Source organism: Cynocephalus volans, chromosome 8 (genome assembly GCF_027409185.1).
Source record: "Cynocephalus volans isolate mCynVol1 chromosome 8, mCynVol1.pri, whole genome shotgun sequence".
Taxonomy (NCBI): domain Eukaryota; kingdom Metazoa; phylum Chordata; class Mammalia; order Dermoptera; family Cynocephalidae; genus Cynocephalus; species Cynocephalus volans.
In genome coordinates, this window is record NC_084467.1 from 134,679,530 (window position 1) to 134,704,906 (window position 25,377).

General features: G+C 36.8%; 1 protein-coding gene across 3 annotated transcripts in view; it reads left to right on the top strand.

Moving 5' to 3' along the window:
* Positions 1-1,632: 1,632 nt before the first annotated feature.
* The window catches only part of RALGPS2 (Ral GEF with PH domain and SH3 binding motif 2), a 150,626-nt gene continuing 126,881 nt past the window's right edge, over positions 1,633-25,377 (top strand). For 2 of the 3 annotated variants that reach the window (XM_063103892.1, XM_063103894.1), the window contains exon 1: positions 1,633-1,800. The gene's annotated coding sequence lies outside the window, so the exon portion shown is untranslated. Of the gene's footprint in view, positions 1,801-25,043; positions 25,095-25,377 lie in introns of those variants that run through there. The other variant, XM_063103893.1, reaches the window with a different exon arrangement.

Consider the following 25,377-nt stretch of genomic DNA (forward strand, 5'->3'; position numbering starts at 1 on the left):
TATATAAAACAAATATATATATGCATATGTATATAAAATTGTTGTCTGTACTGTATTATTGCTGGCACACAGCCAACCACCTTTTTCTTAATCTCTTACTAACACTTAAAAAAAAGACTAAACATTTACCCAACTCAATAACTGGAAGGGGTTTTTCCTCCAAGTGCTAATTTAGTTTTCCGGTTGTTTCTTTGGGACTTTAAGCAATTGACATCTATGGCAAAACTTCCTGTATACATGAATTTACCCTAGTCTGTTTTCCCTTTTTTTTGAGCCTGTTCTCATTTGAAATTTTTTGTGGGGCTTTCTTTCTTCTTTCGGTTTCTCTACTTCTCCCAGTGATTTCATCATGACCCAAGACTTCATTTGAAAGTAAAATGGAGTAAAAATGAAACACTACGAACTTTGTTGTTTATCTTTTGTTTTTGTTTTTAACTTACCTTTGTGTGGGGGTGCTTTAAGGAAGTAACCCTTTTTGAGAGAAGGGGGCTGAAGGGCATTCTAGCTTCCCCAACTAGAATAAAGGGTTATGAGGAAATAATTAGCATTCTTCAATGTATCAGATTAATCAGTTCTGTTTTGTGTTATTAGAAAGAGGAAAGAAACCAAATAGGAACCATTTTGTTTGGTCCTTTCATGTTTTATGCTCAACAGTGGTACTAATACTCCTTCCACATTCTACTGTACATTGCCTAGAGAAAGAGCTGCGGATCATCAGATAATCATCAATTTCCAAATGGTTTAATGACAGCATACACAAAGGTGTCTCACTTAAAACCTTCCATTTATATTCACACTGCATCAAATGGTGCTGATTTAAAGTAGGCCACTCCGTATAGTACACCCTCTGAAACGACACCCTTCACCTTTTATACCGAATTCATTCCTTTTTCATTCACAGAAAATATTTAATATTTCAGAATCATGTTCGTGCAATGACGTGAAAAATACTATTCACCTGGAACTAATCAATCTGAGACTCACGGCATGCCAAATTTCTGTCATTTGCTTATTAAGCCAAGGGTAGTGGCCCGCCTAACAGCTAGAAAGAAAGGCCTACTTCTAACACTTCCCACATCTTAATGTGTAATAGTATTGATCACATAATTTATGATCCTATGACAATGGGGTGACTTTACATTTTAAGCACTGTCACTTGTCCTCAGTGACTTTTTAGAAGTGGACCGGCTATTTGATCCTGAAGCCAAGTGATTCCAGACTTTGTTCTCTGGCCTTAGAGGTGAGGTGCCAGACACTACAGCGGATTTCGCCATGGAGGGGCCGGTGCCGGGTGAGGGTGGCCGGGCTGTTGCGGGTGCCCCACCTGTCGGTCCTCCAATTCCTCCCCGTCCCCTCGTTTGGCCGGTGGGAGCCCCTCCCTCCAGCAGGCGCGAGGCAGTGGGGCTGCTGCTGGCGGCGCGCGCCGCAAAAACCGGTCCCCAGCGGCAGTTGGACACCGCGGGGGCAAAGAGCCGCCAACGAGAAGCGCGCGGGGAAGACCCCACCGGCTGCGGCGCTCGGGGCCCGCGCGAGCGCGCTCGTTATGTGCGCGCGCGCGGCTCCGCCCCGCCCGCTTGGCGCGCGCCCCCGCCAGGCCCGCTCTCCTCCCCCACCCCCGGCGCGGACGGGGTGGATCCAGCTCACTCCCCTCCCCCGAGCGGCAGCGGCGGGCGCTGAATGAGAGACTCCGACTGCTTGGGTCGGCGAGTGCTACCCTAGGCGGCTGTGGCGACGGCGGTGGCGAGGCGTGAGGCCGGCGTCGTCTTTCCATCCTCCGAGGCGACGGCCGCCGCTGCACAGGTCGGTGCTCTGGCCGCGGTGCGGTGCGGGGGAGGGAAGGTGCGTGCGCTGCGCCCCCCGGGCGGCGCGGAGCCGAAGCGGCGGCGAGGGGAATGGCGGCGGCTCCGGCTCTGCGGTGTGTTGCTCTCCCGGCCGCGGGCCCCGGGCCCCGGGCCCTGGGACGGCTCGCCCTGGGCGCGGAGGGGGCTGCGGAGTTCGAGCTGAGGAGGGAGGGCTCCGGGGGCCCGGGGGACGCGCCTCCGTCGGCAGCTCGCTCTCGGAGGCAGGAGGCGGCCGTGGGGTCCCCGCTCGGGGGCTCCGTCCCAGGCCGGGGGGCGGCGACCCCCCGAGCCCATTTCGCCTCGCTCTGCGTCCCGGGTGGCGGCAGTCCCCGGCCTCCGCCAGCGCGCTGTTCTGGCGCCTGGCGGTGCCTCAGCCTCCCTTCAGGTGAGCCCGAGCCCAAGCCCGAACCGCCGGGCCGGGCCCCGCCGAGCCGGGCCACACCCCCCTCTCCTGCGCTGGAGGCTGCACCCCCGAAGCCAGGCCGCCGAGTTGGTCGCCTGCGAACCGGCGGACTCGCGGTCAGGGTGACCTGTTGCGGAGCGGCCCGCAGCCCGAGCAACCCGCCAGCCTCGGCCCCAGAGGGTCTGCGTCCTGCGCTGGCCTCGGGCCGGGCGCGCGGCCCGGGTGCGGGGCTGGGGGGTCCCTGGCCGAGGTCGACTTGCTGTACAGCCAGGAGCCGCGCGTATTGAGAAGAAAGGAGATTCCGGACGTATCTGATCAAACACTTGCAAAGCCGGGATGTCTGTCTGCAAATATCCGGAATTCCATTGCAGTATCGGATTAGGGAGCCTCATAAACACCGTGCTTTAGAGGTGATTTGGGAGAGACGCGAGCCAACAGTGAGGAACTAATGTCTGGAAAATATCTGTAAACCTGTGCGTAGCTAAATTATCCCCCCACCTGCCCCCCTCGAAGCTCTTTTCCTGTAGCTGTGTGTTGTGTAGACGCAGGCCAGTTTCAGTGTACGTGGGCGTGTTTGGGAAGAAGCTGCGAGCTGATAGGAGGTACCTTAGTGCAAATGTTAATTTGTTTGAGCTGGGAGGGGTGAGGGAGGAAGAAAGGGCACTGATGTTAGCTGTGGAGGAGGGGCAATAGAAACACTAAATTTTAGTTAGGACAGCGCCAAGAAGAAATACCTGATGCCCAGTGTTTAGGACCATAAAATGGAAACAACAGGCAACAATTAACTGAGCTTTATCTTTTAGGTGCCCTGGATTTTTTTTTTTTTTTTTTTAATTCTTTAGTTGCTACTAGAGAGCCTTGTTTTTGTACTAGTGTTTGAGGTAACTTTGGTGTTTTTCTATATTCACCAACAAATCGACTCCTCTTTGTTCAAGTCTCTTTGAAGATGACCATCAGAATTTTGGGAAACTTTTCAATCCGTGCATGCAGAGTATTGCAGTCACACAGATCGTAGCTTGCTAGCCATAAAGCCTGTTCCACCCAGATAATTATGCTTGTACAAGTGATGTGAAATCATAAATATACTTAAGTGTATTACTGTTACTGCTGAATATCTTACTCTAGACTTTAGAATTATGAAGGAACTTATATCCAAATAGTATTATTTTAATAAAAATAACCTCTAACTCAAGCTTCTTAGGCATGAAGCTTATCAATTGGCTTCAAAGATTTGGAAAACAACTTGTCTTATCATCCAGATCTAAAGATCAAATGTAAAGGCATTAGCTGCCATTTGGAATAACTAATTTCAGTGTAATTAGTTTATTTTAAACTTAGTTCCTATTTTCTCTTTATTCAGCATAATAGTTTTGAAATGGTAAGATCTGCCTTTTTTCTGTTATATTTCACCTGTCGTTGAATTAAGGACTTTGACATTTCAGAATACTCTGAGTGGTAAAGAATACTTTACCTAAATTATTCCATATTGCAACAGAAATTTAAAGATAGCACTTGCATTATCAATATTGCAACATGCTTTTCTGATATTTGTTTGTTATGTCAGAAAGAATTCACCAAAATTTCCTGAGAGAAAATATAACTAAAAACTGGCTTTGTGAATCAGATACACATAAGCAATGTCTTTGTGTGTGTAAATACCTAGTACATGTCTTTTTCAGTTTATTATGTCATTACAGTTGAGACAGTAGTTGTGTGTAGTGTGAACGGTGGAATATAGGTTAAATTGTTCTGTTGCAACTTAAAACACTTAAGCTTTTGTCCAGAGTCTCAGTTCATTCATTCATTCTGCACATTTATTGAGTATCTACTTGGTGTCAGTTAATCCCCTAGATGTTCGGGGAACAGACTGGTATGTGCCCTGATGGAGCATAAATAGTAAGTGAGCAAATATGTTAGTGTAAAAGTTTAAGTAAAAACTCCCCTGGTGATTCTTTGGTTAAGGATATTGTGTTTTTCCTTTTGAGAATAGTGGGTATTACTACTTCGTGAACAAAAGCAGTAAGACAGTTGTTTTAAAAATATGCTTATGTTTATATACATTGTGTCTCTGGTTTCCAAGTATACCAAAGGTAAACATTCTACCTGTAGTCAGATGATGTATAGTTTACATGTGGTTAAACAGCTTTATTCTTCTGGTTTACGTAGTTAAATGAAATGTTTGCTGAAAATATTCTCTTGGCCCTTGTTTATAAGGGAGTCTAATTTTTATTTTTTAGTCTAAATTTTTTAAATATCACCATTTTTTCTTCTGGCTGACTGTGAGTGAACCACTGCCCTACTGTTCTTCCATGGAATCTGATAATCCGTTGTTGTTAAATCAGAAAAGCTTGGTTGAAAGTGATAGTTTTACATCTTGATTAAAATATGACAAACATTGACATAGTTCTTTGCAGATTACAAAGCTCTTTTTTATGTATTGTTGGTACTTTGTTATTCGTTATTTGTATTTGTTATCGATTTTTTCTAGTTTTCATTGGCGAGGTTGTCAGTAATTAATGTTGGTCCTATGTAGGCATTATTATCTCCATTTTCAACGAGGAATCTAAGGTTTGGACATGCTAAGCAAGCCACCAATAAAGAAGCAGTGAACCCAAACCCAAATTGTAGCTCTTACTAGACTGCAGTGCTCACCTAGGGAGTGTAGAGCTTTGGTGGGGAGAGCATTAGCATCTGGCGCTACAGTTCATTTAGTACAATACCAGTCTGCTCTTCCAGAAATTTCTAAATAACTTTTAAACCTTAAACCAAACTATTAATTGAAATTTAATTAATCAAATTCATTTTCTTTTTGTGAGTTAAATTTTAAGCTTATTTATTTTCTCTAAAAGTACTGGTTTTTTGGGAGGGCTGTAGAAAGCAGACAGATAGTTTGGATTTTCTTTTAATGGTACAAGTTTTTGAGAATAAGATGTTTTAACTTGAATCCTATTTTCTGGATTGAAGTTTTTATTGTGTGATGACTGTATTTGGGATAAAATTGTCACTTCAATCTGAATACTGCATTTTTTTTTTTTTTTGGTTACTCAATTTTCAATGAAAGATAATTCAAATAGCTTGACATTACCTCAGCTTGAGTGAGGTAACTTGGAGAGGAAAATGAATGTATTGTATTACCCTATAAATTGTTTCTTTAAATGTCTTAAATCCCATTGATTCCTCTTTATCGAGAGAAAGATTTGTTGTAATAAGTTTTAGTAACCTGGAATTAAACTGGCGTCTTTCTTGATTAATGTCTTGAGCTTTTGATTTAGGAAAACTTTTAATTACATAATAGGAATAAAGCAGTGCAATTTAAAATTTGTGACATCTACCTATTCTGTGGAAAGAAAAAAGTTTGAATATATGTATATGTATAAAAGGATATAACACTGCTAATATGATATGTTGAGGAGGCCACCACAGAGAGCTCTTGATATAGCTCTTGAATGATACATTCTTTTGGAGTGTCAGAGGCTTAAAATGAAACTCTTACCAGGAACTTAATTATTACCCTTCTGTTATTTTACATACATGACCTTTTTCTCAGAACAAATTTTTCTTAGTTTGATTTTGTTCTTGGAAAGGCCTTTAAAGTTTGCTGACCCCTGCACTAGATCATCTCTCCTCTCCATCAAATCATGAACATTGTTGGTTGAAAGGGTCCACTAAGTTCCATGCATGAGAAATGAAGTAAGATCCACACAAGACATATAAAATATCAGGGACATATCAGATATACTGATGAGAAAGAAAAGATCTTAGGGCCAGATCATGTATAGAAGATGACTTTTCAACAACCACTTAAAGCTGGAAAATTATAGAGCAATCCTTTAAATTTTGAGGGAGAATGATTTTCACCTAACTCAGCCACATTATCAACCATGTATCAGGGTAGAAGAAAAATATTTTCTGTAATACAAACATCTCAAAAATTTCATCTCTTCATACACTCTTCCTTGAAAGTTACCAAAGGATGTTTTTCACCAAAACAAAGGAGTAAATCAAGAAATAGGAAGACATCAATCCAGAGACCAGAGACTTCAACACAGGAAAAAGGCAATGAAAATTCTCAGAATCATGATGAAAGAGGAGTCGTAAGCTGTAGCTGTACAGTATAAGTGGACAGCAACAGTGCAGATTTGAGCAGAAGGATAGAGAGCTTAAGAAAGATTTCCTATTAAAAAAAAAAGTGAACCATCAATTACTTAATGTGTTTCAAGATTTCGGGTTAGTTTGTAGAAAAAATTATAGACAAATAGGAAACTAAGGAAAAAGCAAAAAAAGAAAAGATTTTAGCTCCAAGAAATATAATCACAGTACACTATAAGGTTGAACTGTGAACATATTTACAAGTCGTAATAATATAAGCAATGAACACTGACTTGATCAAAAGCATGATGTAACTATACTATTGAGAAGAAAAAGGGAGAAAAAGTTCAAGGTGGCATAAGAATCCTAAAGCATAGACTCATCTTCTCCAATGGGAAGCCAATAGATAATTGAAAAACAAAGATAACCATGATTTTATGACTGAAAATAAACTAACAAAAAAAATTTCTTAATACAGAAGTAAATATCAGAAGAGACAGCTAAAAGTATAGAAATGGTTGCTGTGAGAGCAGGACCAGGGAGGGAGAGTTATAAAGAGATGAGGCAGGGGACTGGTGTTTTCATTATAAGCCTTGTAGTGCAATTTTCTTTTTAACACATATGCATTTGGGGCAATACAGTCTCTGTTACTCCCTCTCTGCTTTGCTATAGTAGTAGTGTGAAAGCAGCTGTAGGCAGTGTGGGCTGTGGTTTGCTGAGCCCTGATCTAGGCACAGGTGGAAGGGTTAGCCGTTGCTTTACTAGGAGTAAGGAGAGTTACTATAGAAATAGGAGAAAAGACAAAATATGTGGACAGAGATATGGTGGTAACTTGAGGAACTTCTCATCAGAGTGTTTTCTATTTACTTTAGTGTATGGAGAACCAGGGTCATCAGTTGAGTAAGGAAGAATTGGGAGTATGTATTGGAGGTTTGAAATGAAAGGAAAATACATGACATAGTCATCTATTAAAGAGTGAAGAAATGAATTGGGAGAATGATAATGGGATTGGTAGGCAGCATTAAGGGCTGACTTGAGATAGATGATTCTGAGTTTCATGTTTCTGACTTTGGTAGAAATACCTCTAAAATTTCACTGTTAAGATAATGTTTTACTGTTGGTAGGGGTGATCATATGTGTTTTCCATTAATCTGCTAGTAGGTGTATTGCTTTAATAGATGATCTCCTATTGAACCGTCTTTGTATTCCTGAGTTAAATCCTGCTTAGCTGTGACACATTTGTGTTTTTTTCCCCACACTACGTATTTTGATTTGCCAGTGTCTTAGCAATTTTTGAAATCTACATTTATCAGTGAGATTTATATGCATGTATTTTGGATTCAAAGTTATGCTGACTTCATAAAATAAGTTGTGAAGCTTTCCCTTTTTTTCTGTCATCTGAAATAGTTTTGCATCATGGGGTTTATACACTCCCACAGATTGGGAGAAAATATTTGCATGTCATATATCTGATAAAAGACTTGTATTCAGATTATAAAAACTCTTACCAGTTAGTAATAAAAAGACAACACTATTTGAAAATGGGCAGAGGCACAGTATGTACAGTAACTATAGTAAATAATATATATAAGAGAAGATTCTGAATATTCTCAACACAAAGAAAAGATAAATGTTTAAGGTGATGAATATGCTAAATACCATGATTTGATCATTACACATGTAAAGATGTATTGGAACATCACATTGTACCTCATAAATATGTACAATTACTATGAATCAGTTAAAAGCAAAAACAGAAAACTGGGCAGAGGATCTGAATAGACATTTCTCAAAGAAGATATCCAAATATCCAAGAATCACAAGAAAAGATGCTCAACATTATTAGCTATAGGGAAATTAAATCAAAACCACAATGAGATACCACTTCACATCACTGGGAGGGCTCAAGTCAAAAAGTTAGCTAGTAACAAGTGTAGGTGAGGATGTTGAGAAATTGGAACCCTCATACATTGGTGGGAATGTAAAATGATGCAGCTCCTTTGGAAGATGGTATGGCTCTTCCTCAAATGATTAAACATAGAGTTACTATATGACTCAATGATCAGCAATTCCTTTCCTAAGTATATACCCAAGAGAAATGAAAACATGTTCCCACAAAAACTTGTACATGAATGTTTATAGCAGCATTATTTATAATAGGCAAAAGGTGCAAACAACCCAAATGTTCATCAACTGATGAATGGATAAACAAAATACGGTATATCCACACAATGGAATATTATTCAGCCATAAAAAAGAATGAAGTACTGATGCATGCTACAGCATGGATGAATCTTGAAAACATTATGCTAAATGAAAGAAGCCAGTCACAGAAGGCCATGTGTTATATGATTCCATTCATATGAAATGGCCAAAACAAAGAACTCTATAGAGGCAGAAAGCAGATTAGTGATGGCTTAGGGCCAAAGGTGAGGGAAGAAGTGAGGAGGGGAGAGGGTAACGGTTAAAGAGTATGGGATTTCTTTTTGAGATGATGAAAATGTTTTAAAATTGACTGTTGTGATGGTAGTACATATCTGTGAACATATTAGAAACCATTGAATCGTACATATTAAATGGGTGCATTGTATGGTATGTGAATTATATCTCAGTAAAGCTGTTTTAAAAAAAAGGTGGGAAAATAACCATTGATGTGACCACATTGTCACCTTATTTATTTGAGGAAAGCAAGATGTAGAGGAATATATAAAATATCCCATTTTTGTGAAGCAAACAGCAAAAACCCTGTGTGTGTGTGTGTTTGTGTGTATAAGTGTAAATGGGCTTGTAAGGGTGGAAAAATGTTACACACCAAATGTAAACATTTGTTACCTTGTTTCTCTAACCAAGGGAGAGGGAGAGCAAGAAGGGAGAAAATAACTAAAAGGTGAAGGGGTTGATTTGGAAAAAACAGTTTGTATGACATGATAATAAGACCTCAGTTATGTAAAATGTAGATATTAAAATGAAAATGTTAATAGTATTTGTGTGGTGGGATAGCAGATTTTTTTTCTTTAACGTACTTTTGTGTTTTGATCCTTTTTATTTTATTAATAGAAATATCTAAAACTTAAGAGGTAATAAAAATAAAATAATTTATGAAACCTCAAAAAGCATACAAGTCATGTATAAGAATATCCATAGCAGCTTCATAATCGTTTCCACCAGGAAAAAACCCAAATATCTATCAACAGCGACAAAAATCGATAAATAATTTGTGGTTTAGCCCCACAGTGGAACACTATACAGCAGCGAAGAAAAACAGACTGCACCGGTACTTGGCCGACATAGGTGAATATTACGGATAAAATATTGAGCAAAACAAACCAAGCACAAAAGGGTACATCCTCCATTTATGTGAAGTTTAGGAAAAGGTCAAACTAGACTCATCTATGGGGATAGACATGAGGATAGTGTAGGGGTTGGGGCTAGAAGGGCAAGAGGAACAAGAGGGACCTTCTGGAGTGCCGGAAATGTTCTACACCTTCATTTTGTTGGTGGTTACATGGGTGTCTGCCTAGTAAAAATTCATTAAACAGTACACCTAGATATGCATATTATAGTATGTATATCTCAATAATAAAAGTAAAACAAATCAAACCCGAAAAAAAATAAGCAGAAAATTTCTGGTGCTCTTATAAAAAGTCTTTGTGTGCTTCTAGGGATACTTATATTGCACTCAAAGATATGATACTGAATATCCTTTTTAATGGTTGCATTATATCATGTGAGAATGTATCATAATTTAAGCTATCTCTTGATGGGTATTTAGGTTTTTTCTGAGTTTTACATATTATAAACAGTGAAAGAGTTAACATATTTTTTAAAAAGGTCTTCTTGAATTTTTCTTATAATGTCTTTTTGATAAATTCCTAATAGGCAAGTTGTGTGTTTTAAGGTTAAGTACATTTGTGTACTTGCCCATGGTGTATGAGTGTTCCTCTATACCCTTACTCACTTGGTGATTAGCTTTAAAAACATATACAGTATATTTATGTTATGTAATAAATGCTTTCTAATTGTTCTCATTTGCATTTTTAAACATTTTTAATGAAATTTATATTTTCACATTTACATGTGCTTTCTCCAGTTTCCTCTTCACATCCTTTATGCATTTTCTCTTTGCTTAATCTTTTACATTTTTAATAAAATAGATGTACAAAAAAGTATACTAAGAATAATGCTGTTAATCCTTAACTTAAGAAATGAAAAAGCCAATGCAGTTGAAGTACCCTACTAGTTCACATTAATATGTAAGAACTCTTTATGTATTAAAAATATTAACTCTTTGTCACTTGTTTTACTTTTCCCTATTTTGTCTTTTGTCACCTAACTTACTGTATTTTATTGAATCTAAGATGGCTTCAATTGTAAAATAAACCATTATATTATGTGCATCTAGGAATAAAAATAAGATACTTGATTTAAAGAGGTATCCTGACATCAGGGATGTTAAAAGGTGAGAAAATGCTTGTTTTAGAATTAATGAAATCTGTGTTTTGCTGTGTGTCTTTCTTTTTTTTCAGTCAGATTTATCAATCTCATCCTTTGTTTCTGTTTAACATGTCAGTCCTAGAAAGACTTTCCTGTGTCAAGATATGGGGAAAAATTTACCTATGTTTATTTCTAGTATTTGTGTGGCTTAAGTGTTTTTTTATCTTTAGTTTATATTACTTATTTTAATGTTCAGGTCTTATTTTTGTCTATGTCCAAATGGTTAGCCAATTGTCGAAAGTTAAATGATGTTAATGGTTTTTGAACAAGGAATCATATGCTCAAATGTGTTTTCTAGAAAAACATTAATATGGCTATGGATTTTGGCATGGTCTAGTCTAAATATTACAGTTATTTTATAATAAATGTATATCTTAAATTTGCATTGAGAGGAATGTGAATGTCAAAACTAAATTCTGATTTCATGTTGCCTTAAATTTCTGATAAGCATTTGAGTATGTTTGAAATCAGTCAAATAATTTACTAGGTTAAATTAAAATTTTTTAATTTTTTGCAACATAAACAATGGTTTTAATCCTTCATTGAAAGTCAATGAATCTAGGCAAGTTACTTAACTTCCTTAGCATTCAGCTTCCTTATTTATAAAGTGGGTATAGTAGTGCCTTCTCATAGGATCATTGTAAGGATTAAATGAGACAGTACAAGTGAAGTGCTTAGCTGAGTGAGTTCTTCACTCTTTCTCTTTCAGGATTTTGAAGTTCAAGTGTAACCACAGCCTAGCTTCTCTTGTATCTGAGGTTACTCTAGCTCTCTAGAGTTACTGGAGTAAATTATTCACTAGACCTCTTATGATCCTGATTTAGATTCCCAGGATTTGTCTAGAACTTTTCTGGCCTTCTGGAAATAGCTTACATGACATATTTGTATTTTCTCTTGCTGTTCTGAAGTTGTACTTCTCTGTATGTGCTGAAATCCTTTATAGACAGTTTAGGGGGTTGTAGGTGGGTGATTGGAATGTATATTAGGTTTGATTGACATAGCTTTTATTCTATAAGTTGTCATTAGGGTAACCTCTATGCTTTTCTTTTACAGTTTTGATTTGTTAATATATTTTTGTAAGTTTTTGTGGTTTAGATCCTATCTCTTAAAGCTAGGGAGGTGTAAGTAATTCTACTAAAAGGGAAACATTTTGAGGGTATCTTATGGATAAGAAACTCTGCACTTGACTTGCTTCTTTCAGTCAACTGCATTTTTTAATGTTTTCTGTAAACATACTACTTGAGAATGTTGTTATAGAAGTATCATTGTTCACATCATATTGGTGAGAGACAAAATCTTTTAGGTGAAACCATAGTAAATAACATAAGACAATTTGTAGTTATATGTCAGATTGAAGAGCATTAGCAGTTCACAGGAAAAAAGGCTCAGTGAGGACAGGAGTGGTCCTTAAGGAATGTGTTTCATTTAGATGAAAGGAACATAGTAAGTATTGGGGAACAGTATGACTGAAGATATGGGAACAAGAATTAGTCTTTGGACGTGGTTGAATTGAAGGGTTTATTTGGGATGGGATGAAAAACACAGTTATATTTAATAAGGTAGGACTAGATTATTCAGTTTTTAGAAGTGAAGGAAAGGAGATTAGAATTGAAATGATAGTACATACTGTCACCCCGATCTTTACCTTCTCACTGTGTTTCCGAAACTGTAGATTGAAAGTTTGTGAAGATTGGAGAAAAAATCCAAACTGTTTAGAACCAGTCTTATTTTTTTTAAAAAAAGGCTTCCAGTTGTATATATTAGGTTGTCTTTCCAATAAAAAGGTGGAGGGTAGAATTCATCTGCCGAAAGGTTTTTAAAGATATCACTTTGGAGGTTTGAACTTAAGGGAACTAGCAGTACTATAGAAACCTCTGTGTAGCACTCGTTTATCTAAACAGTGTGGGCAGTTGTGAATTGCCTGTAGTAATCAAGTCAACAGATCTAGCCCCTCATCTGCTTCAGTCCAGTGTGGCCAACAGATATAGCTATAAGGCTGGTTAAAGGTTTTTGTTACTGCTTCTCTCTCTGAACAGAATTAGAAATGGTAGATGACAGTGGGTTTTCCTCCTCTCAGTCATAGTACTCTTGATATAGCATGGCAGCCCTTGACTTAACAATAGCTGGACCTGTGACCCTTGTCTTGTATGAAGCTATAAATTAGATGATCTCCTTAGTAACAGCCAACATTTATATTTATAACTGCTAATCCACTATAACTAAATAGATTAGAAATACTGGCAAGACTTTTGAATCCCAGATTAGTGGTGATTTATCTGACTCAGTGTCCTAGACATGTCATTTATAATTCTGGCCTGCCCACAGTTTCTTTGAAGGTAATCTACTTTTTCCACAGTACGTTTCAGAAGAACAGACCTCAGTAGCTATGTTTTATACCATATAAAACTGTTTGCAGTGGATTGGTTCAGGAGTGAGCATTTGACCTAAGGGCTGTTAATCCATAAACCACCTAACAACCAACCTAGTGTTGTCTGGTTGAGAAAATTATAGCTGGTTATAGGTAACATGGAGTTAGTTTGCCATGAGAGCTGAAGCTGGAAAGATACATTGATGTAGAGTCCTGTAAATCTAAAGTTGAAGGGAATGGAAAGTAGATAAGCAGAAGCTGTAAGTTACAGAAATGATAAAGGAGAGGAGAAAGCCAGTTGGAAACTAGAAAAGAATAGGGCATATGTGCCCTGAGAAGAAGAGAATTCTAAGAGAGAAACCATTGGTCAGAGAGAGACAGAAATGCACAGAACATGAGATGGAAGATTTTGGTTTCTGTCTCTGTAGATAACTGTTCTTTCTTTCGTACTTCTGTGGCTCTTGCCCTTCTTGAGACCACATTCAGTGTTTTCCTGGGAGAGATTGCAGGCTTTGGTGTCAGACTTTGGGATTAGAATTTTAGCTCTGTCTTTTACCAGCTATGTGACCATTCAAAAAAAAAAATTTTGCATCTGTACTGAACATGTATATAATACTTTTTTCCTTGTCATTATTTCCTAAACAATACAGTATAACAACTGTTTATATAGCATTTACATTGTATTAGGTATCATAAGTGATCTAGCAGTGATTTGAAATATACAGGAGTATGTCATGCATAGGCACCCACGGATTTTGGTATCTGCGATTTTTGTATCCGCAAGAGGTTCTGGAAACAATCCCCCAATGGATAAGTAACTCTGAGCAGACTAGGATTAGGAAGGAACCTCTTTAACCCAATAAAGGGCATCTCTGAAAAGACTATAGATAGCATCAGATTAAATGGTGAAAGACTGAATGCTTTCCTCTTAAGACCAGAAACAAGACAAGGATGTCTACTCTTACTACTTCTGTTCCACAGTGTACTGGATGTTCTGGCCAGTGAGGTCAAGTAAGAAAAAGAAATGAAAAGGCACCCAGATTGGAAAGGAGGAAGTAAAAGTGTCTTTTTTTGCACATGACATGATAGTCTGTTTAAAAAAAATCTGATGAAATTTACAAAGTTTCTAGAACTAATAAGTGAGTTTAGTAAAGTTGTGGCTACACAGTCAATATATAAATATCAATTTTATTTCTTTAACAATGAACAGTCAGAAACTGAAATTTAATAAAATTAATACCATTGAAGGGCCGGCCTGTGGCTCACTTTGGAGAGTGTGGTGCTGATAACACCAAGGCCATGGGTTCGGATCCCTATATAGGGATGGCTGGTTAGCTCACTTGGGAGAACATGGTGCTGACAACACCAAGTCAAGGGTTAATATCCCCTTACCAGTCATCTTTAAAAACAAAAACAAAAAAAAACTAATACCATTGATAATAGCAACAGGTAACGAAATACTGAAAACCACATAGCACTGCGGAATGAAATTAAAGAAGACTTAGATAAATAGGGGGGTATTCTTTGTTCATGGGTTGGAAGACTCATTAGTGCTAAGGTGACAGTTCTCCCCAGATTGATCTGTTGATTCAGTGCAATTCCAGTCAAAATCCTAGCAGGCTTTTTTGTAGAAATTCACAAGTTGATTTTAAAATTCATGTGGAAATGCAAAGGATCTAGAATAGCCAAAACAACTTTGAAAAAGAACAAAGTTGGAGGGCTAATACCACCTGATATCACAATTTATTATAAAGCTAAAGTAATCAAAACAGTGTTGTAGTGGTGTAAGGACGAAGAAATAGATCAACAGAATAGAACAGAGTCCATAAATAAGAAATATATAAATGCACAACTGAATTTTGATGCGGTGCAAATGTAATTCAGCAAAGAAAAGATAGTCTGTTCAGCAAATAATGATGGCACAATTGGATGTCCACATTCAAGTAAATGAACTTTAATCTATATCTTGTATACAAAAATTAACTCAAAATGAATCATAGACTTAAATGTCAAACCTAAAATAATACAACTTTTAGATAAGGACAGGACAAAATCTTTTTTATATTTGGTTAGGCAAAGGTTTTTTTTAGGCATCACACAAAAAGCATGATCTATAAAATGTCACATTGATAAAATGAACTTCATCAAATTGAAAACGTGTGTTTTTCGAGATATTGTTAAGAGAATGAAAAGACAAATTGCAGAATGCGAGAAAATATTTGCAAATCAAATATTCTATTTAGTATATATAAAGGACTCTCAAAACTCTTGTTACCAGCAACTCAATTTTTAAAAAATGCAAAAGGTTTGATAGACACTTCACCGAAGATATACCATGTAAATGAAAAGATGCTTAGTCTTTATACTATATTAATAATAATATTATTAGTCATTAGAGAAATGAAATTAAAATCACAGTGAACTACCACTACATACCTAAAATACCAAACATAAAAAGTGTTAGCAAGGATGTGAAAAGAATTGGAACTCTATATTTTGCTGCTGGAACTGTAAAATGTTACAACCACTTTAGGAGTCAGTTTGGTTGTTTCTTAAAATGTTAAACATACATTTACTTATACATTCCACTCCTGGGTATTTACTGAAAAGACTTGTATGCTAAGATCACAGCAGCTTTATTTATGCCACAAACTAGAAAAACCCAAATTTCCATCAATAGGTGAATGGATAAACAATATATCCATACTACTTAGCAATTTAAAGGTATGAACTATTGATACACACAACAACAGAGATAAATTGCAAAATAATTATGCTGAGAGAAAGAAGCCAGGCACTTTGGGGTTGACTAAGTATGTTTGCTATCTTGATTGTGGAGATTTTTTCATGGGTATATACTGTGTACTTTGAATGTGTGCAGTTTATTTCATGTCATTTATATATAAATGAAGCTGTTTTTAAAAAGTTTTTAAAATGATTCAATAAAGATCCTACTGTACAAGGATACTTCAAAAACTTTGTGGAAGAATGGATTTAAAAGATAATGCAAATCTTTCCATCAACTTTTGGAAGACTCTTTGTAGATATGAAATGATAAAAGATTGAAAACTGTTTATATAATATGCATCATTATTGTACCTTTCATAAAATTACTTTAAATATATACAGAGCAGAAGAAGTTGAATGAAATTTTGTCCTTAGAAATCATCAAGAAATAAAATTCATTTAGAGCAGTGGTTCTAAACTGGGGTGATTTGTTCTCCTGGAGACATTTGATTTTCACAACTGTCACTGGCATCTATCTGGTGGATAGAGGCCAGAGATACTGGCAAACAGCCTACAAGGCACAGCAAAGACCCCTTCAACAAGAAATTATCCAGTCCCAAATGTTAGTAGTGCCAACATTGAGAAACCTTGATTTAGAGTATCTAAAGTCAATTTAGTTCCCTCTTATTTGAATCCTGTGTTATTACCCATTCCTGTGTTGAATATGTTACTGGCAAAACAAGTTGCTAAACAAAAACCTTTGGAGAGAGTTTTGTCTTAAGCCTTTGGGAATGCATGGATGATGTGTTTATGAGACTCTTTGATTCATGAAATAATTATTTTTGTATAACCACCTGGAGTTCTGTTTGGATATGTTGCAGTATTTGTTTTCATATCATTTGAGAAAAAGTGTTGAAACATCACCACCACCATACACATAATTCACAAACCTGGTCTAATAGAGGCCACCAGTAGAGCTCAGTTTTAATCGGTGGATAAAATTTAATTTTTGTTTTTAAAGTATTGGTGGCTATTTGAAATTTGAGATTCAGATTTAAGATTCATTAATTAAAAATGCCTACCTAGTCAGCTCTTTTGCCAGTGTTTCATAAATAGGCTAAGACCTTGGTTCTCAAATCAGACACTTCAGCAGTTTGATTGATAACACTTGGATCTTAGTATTTTCCTTTTTGGTTTTAAAAGAGGACCTTGAGGAGAGAGAAGGTAAATGTTGCTTGTGAAGAGTGATATTTTTCCAAATAGAGCGATACTACTAGAGGGGCTGGCTGGTTAGATCAGTTGGTTAGAATATAGTGTTACAACAAGGTCAAGGGTGGTTCAGATCCCCCTGCTGGCCAGCTGCCCCCCCCCCCCGCCAAAAAAAGTAATACTGGAAATATTGTAAATTCGATTTGATTAGCATCTTAGAAGTAGCTTGCTGCTACTGCAAGCTTATCTGCAACTGCCACGGAAGGCTGATGACTACATGGCTGGATTTGGTCCTTATGCAGAGGTAGAGAGTACAGCCTTCCTTTCGCATATTATTCCCATCCATTGTACTAAAGCAGTGCTTTCTGAAGTAAAATCTGTCCCAGTTTTTTGTTCTAGACCAAAGGTTGGCAAACTTTCTGTAAAGGCCTAGATAGTTAATACTTTAGGCTTTGCAGGCCATACAGTCTCTGTTGCCACTATTCAGTTCTGTGTAGTGTGAAAACAACCATAGATTATACATAAACGGATGAGTGTGGCTATGTTCCATTAAAACTGTGTTTACAAAAATGGGCTGGATTTAGCTTGTGGGCCATAGTTCGCCAACCCCTGTTCTAGGTCATCAGCATTTCCTCTTTGTGACACTTGGCATATTCTGGTTAGTTTCCCAGTGGTGGCTGCTTGCAAATGGAAGAAAGTGGTACCTTTCACTTGCAGCCACTGTGCTGTATTTAATGGCTTTTACTGATGATGGTATGGAATAAGTGAGTGACATGAACTTCAAATAAGAAATGGAATGATAAAGCAGTCTTAGCTTCTTTCTCTGTCACAACCCACATGCATAGTCCATAGATTCTGGCAAGTTTACCACTGAAAAGTCTCTGGAGTTAGGTTTTTTAAAAATGTATTTACAATCTCTCGCTGGAGTAGGGTAATAACCTCCTAATTGCTCTCTCTGCTTTTAATGTTCTCTCTAATGCATCATCCTGCACAAATGTTGCCTAAGTTACCTTTCTAAAATAAAAGTATTAAGGCAGACTTCCCTGCCTGTGATTTATACAGGGACTGCCAGTCACCTAGAATGGTGGTTCTTAATGGCTTTTTATTCCTAAGTCCCTTTGAAAATCATTTGATAGCTATGGATCCAGAAAAATGAGTTTATTTTTGTGTATGTTCATGTACACAATTTTCATACTTTTGGGGAGTTGGGCAGTTTATGACCCTTGAGTTTCATTTATTGTCTCTTTGGAAATCTTTAGAGAATAAAGTGCATGTTTCTTCCCATGCTGTGGTAAGTGCTCGATGGATCTGGCTAGAGTCTATCTTTGCAGTTTATCTTCCATGTACACACATACACACACACACACACACACACACACACACACACACACACACACACACAAACTCTCTCTCTCTCTCTCTCTCTCTCTCTCGTGCTTTTTCTGCAAAGAATTAGCCAACATTCCCTTCTCATGCCAATTTCTTCCATTCTTCTGGCTTTGCAAGGAGCATTTCTTCTCGCCAGGTTTGCCCTTATCATGTTTCCCCTCCATATTCCCAGTTTCTACTTGTTAAAACTCATCTCGGATATCAAATTCTCTGTGAAGATATTCCTGACTTCTCCTTGACTGACATAAATAATTATGAAGGATTTCTAGCAAATGAAACATATAGGGAGGACTGCCTTTATTTCGGGGTTGGGGGAGCGATGGAAGGAGGAAATGTCCAGGAAAGATTTTTTTGCTCTTTTGGGGGGTGTGGGGGACAGCTGGCCAGTATGGGGATCCAAACCTTGACCTTGGTGTTATCAGAACCATTCTTTACTCTTACTGAGAGATATTACTCTTCTTCACTGAGCCTCAGTTTTTTAAATTGAGTGTAATACTTAAAGGGCTATTAGAATAAATGAAGAGCAGTTTTCCAGTCTCATTAATATCCCGATATTCATACAGGAAATTCCCTTTTTCTGATGATTGGGTGGCCTCAGAAACTTATGCAGGAGTAAACATATCTTCAGAGACCTAGTACTCTCAGTTCTTAATAAAATGCTATAATAGAAAACTAGGTCATAAATTTACTAGAACATTTTGAAATCCTTCCTAAATTACTTTAAGGTGTGTGTGTAGGCCGCAAGTCACTGTGCAAATATTTATGTTGTTACAGGCATCGCTGCTTTTAAAAGGCCACTGGGATATTTACCATTAGAGCATTTGGTGTTTTTTTGGCTAGTCAGTAGCCACTAGAATAGATCCCTGGTTTTCACAAATTGACACTTGTGGTTTTTACTATTCCATTAATGACTGGGAGGGTGCATAGCAAATACTAATTTGTGATATTGCTGAGCACAGATTTGATCCTAATCTACCACCCAGTAGGCACATCTCAACATAATTTGTTAATCTCTACTATTTTGTGTAGTATCTTTTCTTGCCAGCAGTATGTTCCTGCTGTTGGAACCAACTCCTAATGCTGGTGACCAAAGAGAAGTGAAAAGCAGTAGATCTAAGGAGGGATTTTGGGTAAACTAAAGAGTAAATGTAGGATTCTGTGATGGCTTAAATTCATGATCTAAATGAGTCTACAATTTATATGGTAATGTAAATAAGTATAAATTATTTCAGTCTTAGAATCATTACAGGTCTATAGGAGTAAAAAAGAAATTAAATATACTTTGAAGTTTTATATGCCATAGTAGTACTCTTAAATTTGGGCATCTTTCAAGTTTGTCTTGAAAAAATCTCTCATAAACATCAAAAATCTATTGTCATAGCATAGGTATCCATTTGTTGAGACTGCTGAATTCAGTAGGAATGAATACTATGTCTCAGTCTCTTTCTGCATCTCTCTTTCTCGCTCTGTATACTTCTTAATGAAATTGTAAGGCCATATAATTTAATAGTCCATTTATAAGTATTGTGCCTTTTCATTGTGTATAGGATAAAGTCCAGACTTTTCTTTTACTGTGACAAACATTGCCCTATATACTTATTTCTCCAGACTCAGCTCCTGATGCTTCCCATCTCTCTCTTACATTTTGCCCTATGTACTGTACTTGAACTATTGGCAGTCCCCTGAATATGAGAAAGGATTTCACCATTCCTAGCCTTTGTATGTGCTATATCCTTTATCATGTTGTTTACTTAAGAAAATTCTATTAGAAGTGAAGAGGGAGGGAAACTAAATATTTCACCCCTTGCCACTCCCACATTTCCACAGTAAACAAGTAATGGTTGTTAGAAAGAAGGTAGTTTGGCTTTGAAGAAAGTGCCAAGGATTAGCAAGCAGAAGACTTGCACTTAAGACCTACCTCTGCTGCCATTAACTGATTATGTAAACTTGGCCAGATCACATGAGCTCAGCATTACATTGGGCTTGTATTATGTAAAATCAGGTGATTGGAATAAAGCAGTGGATTAGCAAACTTGTTTTTCCCCCCCTTTACTTTCCTTTTTCTTCTTTCTCCTTTTATCCTTTCTCATTTGAAAGATATGGGACACTTTCTCATCACTTTACAGTACATTCGTGTAGCCATGATTCTCCATGGGGCCTGGGGATGAGGCATGCCCTGAGGTGAGGGGGCAGGTATCAAAATGAGTGCAGACCTGGGGATTTGAAATGTACCCCAAGTTGAGACCTCTGAAGTACCTTCCATTTCTTAAGTAATATTCATTTGTATTATTTTTTCTATTAGCATGAGGCAAAAATATTTGTGGATATATGTAGCTTAGTTCGAAAAAGCTGTTCATGAGCCTATTTTGGCTTTTAAATACAAAGTGACACTAAACAAGTGACCACTAACGCCATCTGTTGGTGGTAGGAGTTGTACTTTTTATTGGATGTATAGCTTTCTTAGTTTCTATGAAAATTTGAAAGTTGAAGGTCTTTAAGTCGAGGATCTTCTGTGTAATTCAGGAGAATCTACAGAGTTTCTCCCCACCTACTTTTTATTTTGAAATAATTTCAACTAATAGTAAAGTTATAAGAACAGCATATTAGGGTTCTCCAGAGAAACAGAAGTAATGAATATGTGTATATATACGAGGGTACTTCAAAAAGTTCATGGAAAAATAGTTTAAAAGATAATACAAATATTTCCATGAACTTTTTGAAGTACTCATATTATATGTAATCCTCGTATAATTATGTACATTATTACTTTTAATATGTAATCCCTCATATATATAAAAAATTCCATTCATTATAAAATAATATAAGGAGTTGGCTCATATAATCATGGAGGCTAAGAAGTCCCAAGATATCCAGTTAGGAAGCTAGAGACCCAGGAGAGCTATTATGTAACTCCTGTCCAAATGCAAAGACCTGAGAATCAGGAGAGTTAACTGGTGTAAGCTGTAATCAAGAAGCTGGCAGGCCCAAGACTCAAGAAGAGCTGTTTTTAGTCCAAGTACAAAGTCAGGAAAAGATGAGTATTCTAGCTCAAGCAGTCAGGCAAGCAGAGTTGCCTCTTATTCAACCCTTTTGTTCTATTCATGCCTTGAACAGATTGGATGAGGTTCACCCACAGTGGGGAAGGCAATCTGTTTTACTCAGCTACCAATTTGTGTGTTAATCTCATCCAGAAATACCCTCACAGATACACCCAGAGTAATGTTTGATCAAACGTCTGGGCACACTGTGGCCCAGTGAAGTTAACATTAAAAAATTAACTGTTTTAAATAATAAAGAGAACTCCTATAAACCTTCTGTACAATTCACGGTTTTTTAACATTTTGCCACATTTGCTTTATCATTCACTTTATTTTTCTCTCTCATATACATATGCATGTTATTTTTGGAAATATTTGTTATTAGTTTGCACATCTTACACCCCTTTACCTACTAATACTTCAGTTTAATTTCTTAAGAGCAAAGGTATTTTTTTATGTAACCACAATACAGTTATCAAATTTAGGAAATTGATATAATACATTAATCTACAGTCTGTATTCCAGTTTTGTGGATTGCCCTGTAATATCTTTTATAGTATTTACTATCATCCAGTACAGGCTCTTTATTATGTATCCTGAATTTTCTTTAAATTGTAGTGGTTCCTCAGCCTTTCTCACTCCATTAACATTTTTTGGAAGTATGTATTTATAGAAAGTACCTCAGATTAGATTTGTTTATTTCCTTGAGATTAGATTCAGGTTTTATGTTGCCAGCTCAACTAGTTATAATGTTGTGTCCTTCCTAGAGTATCACATCTGGAGGCACATGATGTCTGTTCCTCATTGTGATGGTAATCCACTCAGTTAAGGGGTTGTCCAGTTTCTTCACACAGTATAATAGTTACTTATTTTTTCTCTTGCAGCTGATAATCTGTGGGAAAACTTTTTGTTTTTTACTTTTGTTTCTTTTTTAACTAAAATAATACCTTTGAAGAATATTTAAAAATATACAGGTAAGCTAAAGTTAAGAAAAAATTGACCTGTAAATCTGGATATAACCACATTCTAGTATATGTGGTGTAGTCTCTCTTTTATGCTATAATAATTACGATGATAGCCGAAAAGGATTATACTTTAAATACTGTTAGGTAAATTGCTTTATTCATTTAGCAGTATATTGTGAATATTTTCTCATTGTTTCATTAAATATTGGGTTTTTTTGTTTGGTTTTTTTGGCAGCTGGTCAGTATGGGGATCCAAACTCTTGATCTTGGTGTTATCAGCACCCTGCTCTCCCAAGTGAGCTAACCAGCTAGCCCCTCATTAAGTATTCTTTTCTGATATTTTAATGGCTGCTTAGTGTTCCATTGTGTAGTAATCCCTTGCCTCCAGATTATCCCCTGATGGTCAGTTTAGCCTCACATTCCAAATACAATAGTAGATGTCTCCTAGGGTTTAGGGAATCTCTTACCTCCAAACCTCTTAGGTGTCCAGGCTGTTTAATTGTCTGTCTTTCTAGGCTCTTTCTTTTCTCTTCCAGCTTTAGGGAGGTTCTGCTGTCCAGTTGCCTTGCCTGAGATACTGGCTCCAACCTTGGAGCCTTGATGTCTGTCTTTGTCCCTGTCAGCATTGGCCATGTTTTTCTGTTCTGCTGTTCCATGCTAACCCACTACATTCCTTTCTCTGACCATTCCTGGGTCCACAGTGGCACACTTTTGCCAAATATTTAATCTATTTCTGATTCAGTTGGATTGTTTTCATGCTTTTTAATCGCTAATATTTTTCAATATGTTGGATTTTTTGTTTGCTTTATTTCAAATATATACTATAATGAATTAAATGGACTTTTATGGGCTAGTCTTTTGAGTATAGCATCTGGCTAAAATAAACACACACCCACCAAAAACAAAAACACAAAACAAAACAAATGTTTGGAGCACAGTTTATCTTTTTACTTGGAATTTCCCTTCTGTTATCTGAATTTCTAGTTAACCTATATTCGTATTTTGAGTCAAGTAGCATAGACCTCAGAGCTCTTGTGTATTAGAATTATTTAGAAAATTATCTCAGTGGGATAATTCTATATAAGAGATAAAGCATAACCTTTAAATGCATTATTTTCTTTAGTATTTAGTCATTTGAAAGTCTCTCTTGTCTAGTTTTAGGTTATTTAGGTATATGGAAATATAAGCCTTCCGTGTAGATGTGGGACAGTTTACAAATGGGTCAGCTCATTACTTCTACAATTTAGTACAAATGGAACAAAATTATGTCTGGAAAAACTTATGTGTAGAATCTTTTTTTTGACTGAAAGTAAAATTTTAATTCAAGTGAATAAAGTAGCTTCATTGTTTTTAAGCCTTTCTTTACACTTTGGGAAATAATGTCTGCTATTTCATAGATGGTGAGGTATACTTTAAATGGGCCATTTTTTTTCATTGTCTTTCATATATACACTCTATTTCAAGTAGGGAATTAAGGTGACTATGTGATAAGTGAAACAGTTTTCTGCTACCTTTATTTTCCTCCTTCTAACTTAAGATGTTAGCTTTGTTTTGAAAATCATCTTTCTCACATCTTGAATATGTGCCTAAAATATTTAGAAATAAAATAGTCTGTAGAATACAGTATTTACACAGTTATGGTTAAACAGTAACTTGGTAAGTGATCTAATAAACATTGCTGAGAAATGATTTATTTAGTTCTTTTGACATGAAACTTCTAAATGTGTAAATAATTTAGACATTATCAGTTTTTTTCTCTTGCAACCTGGGTGGTGTGTGAAATTGTTAAACCTGTCATTACGGTTGGCTTACGATGATTGAAGTTTCTCTAGAACTTGTCTTTTTTTTTCTTTACAGTTTCAGGGTGTGTTCTATGTGAATTCCTGTTTGAAAAATGCTTTCTATCCTTTGATTAAGAAGTGTAGCTTTGAATATTTTTATCGTTTAGTTCTATACTAAGGATAAATAATCCTTTAGTTCTGTAGGACTAAGGATAATTTAAGTTGTGTACTTTTGAATAAATTAATAAAATATAACATTAATGTTTAATGTATACTTAGAAATTAGACAGTCAACCCATGTAAAGTGGTATCTCTCTTAAGGGACCTCTCATTATTATATCCAGTGATTTAGTATTGCAGACTAGTGTATGGTAAACTGCAATTAGTATTGTAAATTTGTAAATTCACCTTCTTTTTGTCCTGACTAAATAATTTACCCAGCTTAACACACTTGTTTAAAGTCCTAAAATTGGTATTCCATGTCTCATGTTTTTCCCATCGTACCGAGGGTGGGGGACAGTGAGAGTCATTCATGATTTAATGTAAATTACACTTAAAAATATATATATATATCTGAGATTACTATTTTTATGTGATCAGGGACTCGTTAAGAAAAAACTGGATGATGGTAGAATGAAAGTGAATGAAGTTAAGAAGATAGAATGTGACATTGGAAGGTTTTGTACAACTAGAAGACAAGGAGAGGGTCCTGAAGAAAAGAGATTGGAGAAGCTTGGGTGTGAAGGGGACCTGCACATCACTTTAGATATCTTGCTGTTTTTGGCAAAAGGTGGGGACAAGTTGTTTACTTCTCACCTTCCCTAAACCCCTGGCATGTTAAATGCTTGAATCACAAGATTACTTCAAAAAGTTTGTGAAAAAAATTTTCAGAATCATGCGTATTTTTAATGAAAAAGTACATCTTGCAGGGCCTGCTTGATAGTAAGCACTCCATAAATGTTAGCTTTGTTATTGTGCTGTTTTGTGTATTCTGATGCATCAAACAATTGTGATAGGATTTTTATAATTGAAGTGGTTTATCTTTTTACATAAAAGTGGGTTATTATTTTTTA